This window comes from Centruroides vittatus, unplaced genomic scaffold (genome assembly GCF_030686945.1).
Source record: "Centruroides vittatus isolate TY-2023 unplaced genomic scaffold, ASM3068694v2 contig_452, whole genome shotgun sequence".
Lineage (NCBI taxonomy): Eukaryota > Metazoa > Arthropoda > Arachnida > Scorpiones > Buthidae > Centruroides > Centruroides vittatus.
Window position 1 is genome coordinate 1,414,738 of NW_027122248.1, and position 9,264 is coordinate 1,424,001.

Below are 9,264 nucleotides of genomic sequence, written 5' to 3' on the forward strand. Positions count from 1 at the left end.
TACAATTTTTGTTTTGATCTATATAACATAATTGATGACAAAATTCACTTGTTATTCCTCTTGACAACTTCTTACCTGACCATGTCAATTTCTGATTCTGCTTCTGCTTCATTTCCTTCAGCCAAGTAAGTGCGTGACAGGTTATGTGAAATCATGCCATGTTTTTGCCACTCTATCTGTCTTGTTGATGGTTTGACATGTGCTCATGCTGCAGCAGTCTTGTCAACAGCTTGCTGTATGTTGATCTTTCTCTAGACATAGTTATCAATGTTGCAAAAAATGATCCTTAGGTCTGTTTCAGTATTTAGCCTGTACAGTGTGGATTATTCCAAGATCAGCTGTAGAGCAGCAGTACAAAGCACTCAACTTGCATGTTTTCCTGATGGACCCAAATCAAGTTGTCATCTGACAGCTGGATTCTTTACTTCTTATGTTTCATCTTTTAATCCAGTTCATTCAACTGTTTATTAAAAATGCTCTGCATCATCCAGCCTTGGCAATTTGCAGTGTATGGTCACATAAAACAAAGCCCACAATACGTTTTTGTTGATTTTGCAATGATTAAGGGTCTCAAATTCTCCATACCTGTCATGTGCAGCAGATATCAGCATTCTTTATCTCTATCACATCATTCTTAGGTTAAAAGGAATGAAGGAATGTATTGTGTAGTGCGAAATCATTTCTTAGCTGATGCATCTTGCAACAACAACTTTTTTACTGAGAATCAATTTTTTGTAGGAAAGAAGCTTTTCAAACAATGAAAATTGGCTGCATTTTTTCCTCTTTGGCATATTTTATTATCTGACAATATTACTTTCACTGTCTGATGGACCATAACTACAGTGTAGTAAAGTATATTACCAATTTGATACTAAAGTAGTATAAAGATTCATTGAATATAAAACTTATTTGCTTCCTCCTTCTTGTAACTTCTTAGTATCATTTCTAGTAGTCATCTAGTGGTGGTGACATTTCTGTCGCTGGTGCCATCCACTCTTATAGGTTTTTACTTTTGCTGTTCTGGGCACTTCTAGAATATTTTAATATGGATAATGAAGAATCCAGTCCATCCACCAGACTAGCCTTGACTTAATGCATCTTCTAGACATACCCCCTTTTGTGCAGTCGTCTATGGAATTTCATCTAGCCCTTCCCAGTATTTTGATATACTGGGAATGTTTAGTATAGTGAATAAACCTTTGGTACTCTGGAATTGGTACTGTGTTTTCTATAATGAGGAGTTATTTGTATATTTGACAGTAAAAATTAAGCACGCTATCTCAAATACACTTTTAATTTTCTTTAAAACTATATTGTTTCATTTTAAACAAGTACAACAAATCCAAAAAATATTTTTTATACAATATTGAACAAAAACAAAAAAGGAAGGATTTCAAAAAATGCAATAATAAATAAATTTAAATAGTTTGTAGTCATAGCAATTACAATCACATTAAATTACAATTATTGTAAATTACAAGTATATATATAGTGAAATTCTATATTTGAATGTATGAAAATTTAAAGAGAATTATTCTTTATTTATCTAAAATATAAATTTTACAATAATTCATAATAGTGTTTTTTTACAGTGATCTCTATTACATTAAATATGATAAAGAAAATTTAAATCTAATTTTATTGTGTTTAATTAACATAGGGATGATTAGTCCAAAATAAAAATCAAGACTAAATCAAACTCTGAATGGAAGTTTTTACAAAAACTTTAAATTAAAATGGTCCTAGGAATGCAAAAGACCACTGACCATTTATGGAAGAAAATGATGTGTGCTTTTTTCCATAATGGAAATGTTTGTTAAAGGATTGCAGTGGCAAAGTTCAATATCAACATTCTCTAAAGGACCATCCCCATCATCAGTTACAGGTATCGTAGAGTAGAAATATTAAAATCTTTTTATCTGTGGAGCAGATAACCTGAACGATTAAAAAAAGCATTATTTAAAATTGTAGATTCTAAAAAATGAATAAATGTAGTAATGATTTAAAATAATTGTAAACACTTCCAGCTACTTACCGTCGAGTCGATTATCCATGAAGTAAGTAATTGTAATACATAGATGATACATAGCTGCTCTAGTGGTGCATCAGAAGCTACGCGATGTCGCATAACTCCTGGCTATAACTGCTCACAATCGGTTAAAGCTATTAAACATGTAAAAAATAAAAAGTCAGAATCAATGTATTCCAGAGTTACATACAAGAGTTGAAAAAAATAGCTATTTTTAATATGAAAGTAAGAGAACAAAAAAATTAAAATTCTAGTTAAGCGTTATTTTCATCAATTTATATACATATTAATAAAAATTAAACCATTTGCTAAGAGAAATAAAAGAAATGGTTTATTTAACATTGTGTTAAGCAAAAATAAGAGTTAATTATAGCTTAGATAGAACTTCTGTTTATATAATTGACATTTACAGATGTTAATGCAAGTAAATTAAGCGTAGCAGCACGATTTAATTTCCGTAAAGCTGCCGATTTGAGTATTGCACGTCGTTAAGTCGTATACTTTAAAAACGAGCAATGGCGTTAAATTGCCTCAATTGAAAATAATACTCAATAAGGAAATATTACAAAAATTAAGTTTTGTTTATTAATTATTTTGGTAAATGCACGAACTGTAATAAGTCAGTAATTTTTGTCCATTAACTTCAATTTTTCTTTCAAACTACATTATAATTAGAATGGGTACACAAATGTATTAAATTAGATTTGTGGTCAGTATATATTTGTAGTCAACAAATTCATTTGGATTTTTACAATTGTAAATTGCATAATCTACAGTAAACTAAATTTGATATGCCTTTGTACAAACATCATTTCACAGATAAAAAAATTTAGTCAAGTGAAATCTTGATAGGTTAAAGCTTTATTTGTGTATATAAAATGGATTAGTTCTTAAAATGGGAAAGAAATTGTTTTTCATCACAATAATACAAGATAAAATTCAAATATATTAACTATACAATCACACAAAAAATTATAAATAATACATCATATAATCACAATTCTCAATTAAATATATTAAAATTAATATTATACAAGGAATGAAAAAGTATAATAAGGAAACAACATTATTATTATTGCGGAATTTCCAAAAGTAGTAATAAATTTAGGAAGGTTGTTTTGACTTGGAATTAATCAATGGCAATATGATAAGCAAGAGTTTATAATTGTACAATAATAAACTCTTAGACTGGGCAATAAAGATTCTAAACTTTTATATACCATATTTTGCTTCATCAATGTATCACAACAAATTAAAATCCTTACCCATGTGTTATTTTGCTTCTTGATAATTTTTTCAGCACAAGAAGTTTTCAAAATGATTGCATGTCTCTTTGGAAAAGGGATTATAACATTTGAGAATGATACTTCTTCCTAGAATAATTTAAGAATTTAATTATTAAGAATAGAAAAGATCAAGATGATTGATGAACTAATTAAGTAATTAAAGATTCTCTCTTTAAACTAATTTTCTAGTACAGCACATTTATTGTCTCATTGAAAAGAATAAAAGACAATATCCAAGCGAATATCATTAATAATATAATAATTTTATTCTGATAATTTAATTCGATGATAAATGGAAACAACCTTAAATACTTTAATGAAAATTTAAATCTAAAAATAGACTTTTACATTTAATAGTCTATCGAGAATAGCGGCCGGATGGCCGAGCGGTCAAGGTTAGCAGCCTGCCGCCCTGGGGGACCCGGGATCGAATCCGGACGGGTCGAAAAATCCCCAGGAATTTTTCGGGGGATGGTCCGTCCGGATATGTCGGTCCCCGTCCCTCACCACCCGGCCGCCCCATTGTGGGCCTGGCCGAACCCATAATGGGCTTGCTATAAGAGGCCCTCTTAGTGCCCACAGGGCGGAAAGAGTTAAAAAAAAAAAAAAAAAAAAGTCTATCGAGAATCATTCAATTTTGATCCGTTATAAATCAAAAAATTTATATTATCTGCGTCATTCAGGTTTACGTAATTAAACTTTAAAGAAACATGTTAAAACGGATAAAAAAACAACTCTCAATTTTTAGAAAACTTTCTTTTTCAAGATGGCGCCGGCGATTCGAAAATGGAACGAATTCGAATCGGTCGAACGTTACAATAAATGCGTCACGCGTTACGTCATCGGTTCTACGTCACAATATCAACTAATTGCAAATGTTTTGTTTAAAATGCTAAAATAGCCCTCGTTTTTCTAAAATATCGTTAGGAAATAATTATAAAAACGTATTCCATAGCCTCACGGGCTGCAAATCTAGGTTTAAAGCGTATCTAATATAAATTAAGTTATTCAATTTTGATACCTTATTAATCGAAAAATATTAAGATACCTACGTTACGCAGGCTTTCGTTATTGAAATTTGTGCGAAAAATGTCAAGATGGAGCGAGAAATAACGCTCAAATCCGGAAAACTTTCTTTTTCAAGATGGCGCCGGCGATTCGAAAATGGAACGAATTCGAATCGGTCGAACGTTACAATAAATGCGTCACGCGTTACGTCATCGGTTCTACGTCACAATATTAACTAATTGCAAATGTTTTGTTAAAATGCTAAAATAGTCCTCTTTTTTGTAAAATATCGTTAGGAAATAATTATAAAATTATAAAAACGTATTCCATATCCTCACAGGCCGCAGATTTAGATTTAAAGCGTATCTAATATAAATTAAGTTATTTAATTTTGATATCTTATTAATTGAAAAATATTATATAACAACGCGATCTGCCGAAGAGAGATGTCCCGAGAGAACTTTCTAAAAGAAACTGGTCCCTATTTAGGTGTTATGTTACACAGTTGAAGAAAACCTAGAAAACTTTAGGTGACCAGCCCATTGGTGAGGCTTTAATTCGCGACCAATTAACAGTTTTCGGTGGTTTCATTTACCAATGGCCACTGGTGGGCTATCGATGTTTTGGCCCGAATCAACAAGATAGAAAGGTGTTTCTGGGGTTCGAGCTTTTTAACTACTTTCCATGATACCGCAGATCGGTTCCAATAAGAATGGAGGGCTTAGATACATACATTCAAGAAAGACATCGGCCGTACACAAGGTGTTTAGCCGGCGGAAAAGAGGGTAAGGGAAAGGGGAGGGAAATAAGGAGGGAGAGGAGATAGACAGTAGAGAAAGGTAGTTTACATAGACACAGATTAACAAACTAATTCGCGTTTATTAAGACAGTATATAAATTCTTACAATATAGTGTGTTCGTGATCTTACTCGGAGAGAGTGGAAAGAATTGTGTCCCGCGACGGCGATCATCGAAGAGAGAGATATTAGCGAGGGGGTTGAGGCCGAAGTTTTAAACGCGAAAACGTGTACGTCGGACGTTCAGCGCCGCTTTCTTGTAAGCCTAGAAGTTTGACAATGGCGTTTGGAATGTCGAGTATGATTCCACTGACTTTCCAAACGCCATTGTCCAACTTCTAGGCTTACAGGAAAGCGGCGCTGAACGTCCGACGCACACGTTTTCGCTTTTAAAACTTCGGCTTCAACCTCGCTAATGTTTGTATTCCCCGACGGCGGTGGCCAATCCCGATGTCAGTCGCTCAGGTACAGTCCCTTTTGGTGAGAAAAAAGTCGGTTTGTGGTGGCTCCATCTTGTAGACCTCCAACGCGAGCATAGAAAGACGGAAAGCACCAAAGGATGGGGAACAACGAAGCAGACCCAGAGGACGGCAAGAATCACCGGACGAAGTTCCCCGTGTCCCAGAGAACACGGGGTTTTTACCCACTTTTGTCCTCGAATTCCGATTAGTCTCAATCTATTGATTACCTCATCTCAATTGGTCTTTGACCTGTCGCTAGGGGCATAATTCGGGTTGCGGTAGTGACGACTACTCCCTGTTCACCCTAATGTGGACCCGCTCTCCCCGAAGGGTTAGGGTAAAGGGTGTTTTTCTTCCCTCTCGGAGAAGATGCAGCTGTGTCCGCATTGTCCTCAGTCACACCTCCAAAAAAGTATTTACCCGCTATTTGGTAACAAGCAAGGTTACTTTTTTTTGGTAACTAGTTGGGCATGAGCTTCTAGGCTATATTATCCCGTGATAAAGTGTGACCTAATTGTGGTGTAATAGTAGTTGTGCGCGTTTATGATATCAACGTGGAGAATAATGTCTTCCGGGAGGTCTTTAAGGGTAACTTGCTCCTATTTGGGCGTTACACGTGGAGAAAACCCGCAAAACTCCACGTGGCCAGTCCATCTTGGCGAAACGCGAACTCACGACCGAACTCCCAGTGTTCCGCTTGGCCACTGGTGGGCCGCTGGCTTTGATAGAACCGCTCTTTTAGAAATCGCCGGTATTCGTTTCCGAAATAATAAAATATTACAATTTAACATCTTAATAAAATTTTTACTTCTGAAAAACCTAGACTTTTAGAATATTTGTTTGCTATTGATAACATTGCAAGCCTCGTCAATCAAATTTTAGCCGAGTAAAACTGAGTATTTTCGAAACTATAGAAGCAGACGACAATAAAGACGTTAGCCCACAGTTTCGAGGGCCCAAATGAAGCCGGTGCCGTGTTTAGTAACGCAGAATTTCGGTCAGGTTGTGCCACGACATTGGACGACATTCTCAGTAATTCTGACTCGGCCCAATGCATTACTCATTTACTCAGACTACTTTTAGTAGACTTACCGTGCTTAATGACGTCACACCGTTTCTCCTTTTTGCCTTGAAGTATTTTTCTCTTACGACTGTAATGGCTGCTAGAGCTGGATTAAATAACTTCGTTTTTAGAGATGAAATTACTATTTTTATTTTTATTTAATTTTAACTTCGTCCACTAGTTCTCCTAATTGTCTGGCAGAGAATAATGGTTCAATAATGCTCAAAATTCTAACTTAGTTTTTCATTAGTCTAATTACTTAAAAAGAGCCGGGACAAAGTTGAAACAAATAAACAACTTGCTTAATCTTTCTAATGTTTAATTTTTCTATCATCAGGATAAAATGCAACTGAAATAGATTTGCGCCCTACAAAAGAAATTATGAACCATTTCTGTACTGAAAGACATTTTACTGATTGAGGCGGTCAGGGCATTAACCGATCGCCAAGGCACCCGAGAGTACATTTACGAAACTTCACTGTATTCGGCTTATTATATTTTACTTTTTTTCTAATTTTGGACATTTTTGACCATTCATTTTTCCGCCCGAAGAGGTGGCCTCATTGTTTCCATCAAGCTAGCCCCCAGTTGATGGTGTCGGTGTTAATAAATTTGCATTTAAAAAATCTCACATTTAGTGTTTGATACTGCAAAATATCGTGCATATACAGGTGAAATCTCGTTATAACAAAACTTGTTGGGATCATATTACTTGATTTGTTGTATCAGATAAGGACCAGAACCATCCATAAACCACGGTTTAGGGGAGGGAAGACTATAAGTACCCAAAACTCCCCCTATGTCATCTTTTGTGTTATGTAAGAAAAACCACGCGATTATCTTAATAAAATAAATGAGTTTATAATTTTAAAAAAAAATTTTCTGTATTACATTTAGATCTAATAATATATTGATATTTTTAATTTAGATTGAATTAGTTAGCCTAATAAATAGGGTTGTAATGAATTGGAAAGCTTATCACATCAGGGGCTGACTGGAATAAATAGACCAGATTAATTAAAGACTATTTTCAGTAAAATCTCGATCAAATTTCAGTAGGAATGAATTTCGGGTACAAAGACCCCTCATCAGCCTACCTACATACTGTACATACAGTATAAACACCAGTATCCATCAATACAGTCATAAGTGGTAAACCAAGACAAACATTTTCTGCATATATACAATACACTGTTTACACTTTACATAATATAACTAATACACTGTTTACACTTTACATAATATAACTAATACACTGTTTACACTTTACATAATATAACTAATACATTACAATATACTAAAACCAAAAATTACAGAGCATATAAATTTTAATGAGGAGTTATGTTTTATCCGAGACTGGCAAATTTCTTTTTTCAAATTCCGAGAAATAATTCTACTATTAATAATAAATTATTGTCAATTATATTATAAACTGAAAAGGACAATTGAATCTATTAACTTACATTATTAATAATGTAATGATAATTAAAGAGAAACTAATTATGATAAGGTATCAATCCAATCTTTTCACACTCTTCTGTTATTAAAATAATAAAGACCTTCAAACAAATTCATAAAAATAATACAAAGCCAACTCCTGTAACAACTTTATTGCAATTTCCCTTCCAACATCTGTTTTGCCTCATTCTCAAGTTCTGTAATATGATGTTGCTCCACCCTCATGTAGCTTCAGTCCCACATTGTTATTCATTCTATCATCTTCATGCACTTTTAAAATTTCTTTATGTTCTTGTAATTTTCTTTTTATTTGATTATTTTCTGTCAGTATAAATTTAACACTATCTTTTATAATTTCACACCCTTTGTTATTACAATATTGTGTCATTGATGATGAGATTAAATTATTTTTAATGGCATGTATATGTTTTTTAATTCTTGTCTTTAAATTTTTTCCTGTTTCCCCAATATATCTTTTTTTTTATGTAAACAACTGCAATCCAATGAATAAAGTACATTATCTTTCTCTAAATCATTATGTTCAATATTTTTATATTTACTGTTAATCATTTTTGCTGTGGTTCTTGTATGATTTTGTACTAAAATGATAAAAAAAGAATTTAAAAAATTTAGTTAATTTTTCAAAAACACCAAATAAATATTCCATTTCAAGATAGACGACGGGAAGAAGTTGTATTGTAATATTATATTTTTTATTTTACTTGTTTCTAACCCTTTTAACAATAAGGTTCTAGGATAATTATTTAAACTAAACATTCTTATTATATTTTCTATTTCTATTTCTTGATCATTTCACATAACAAAATTAAAGAGAGAATGACTAATATACATCTGAAAGGTATTCTTTTTTTTATATAAAGGTATATTAGATTTGAAGTGTATAACTTCCCCATAGTACATTCTTAAATTATTATGTAAAAAATATGTTAAATGATTTACTATTTAACTCTTTCTTTAAAACTATTTTAAGATTATACAGTAAATAGCATTTACTGTATAATCTTGAAAAACAATCTCCTGCTCTAAAAATCAGGAGGAAGATGTTTGCTGCAGTAAAAAGTAAAAAAACAATGATCAGACAAAAGTAGCTAGTTATGAGTTGCCACTTCCAGAAATTCTTAAATCTAAGCATATCCTGGCA

The 9,264-nt window shown here is 32.9% G+C and overlaps 1 long non-coding RNA gene across 2 annotated transcripts; it reads right to left on the reverse strand.

Annotated features, from left to right (window-relative positions):
- Positions 1–1,520: 1,520 nt before the first annotated feature.
- On the reverse strand, positions 1,521–4,450 carry LOC136977246 (uncharacterized). Of its 2 annotated transcripts, XR_010881055.1 has the most exons (4): positions 4,368–4,450; positions 3,295–3,402; positions 2,036–2,163; positions 1,521–1,935 (listed from the first exon to the last, which is right to left on the reverse strand). It is a non-coding gene; the product is annotated as an uncharacterized lncRNA (long non-coding RNA). The 2 variants fall into 2 exon arrangements; XR_010881054.1 differs by lacking the exon at positions 4,368–4,450 and having other exon boundaries at positions 3,295–3,471.
- Between the last annotated feature and the right edge of the window lie 4,814 nt (positions 4,451–9,264).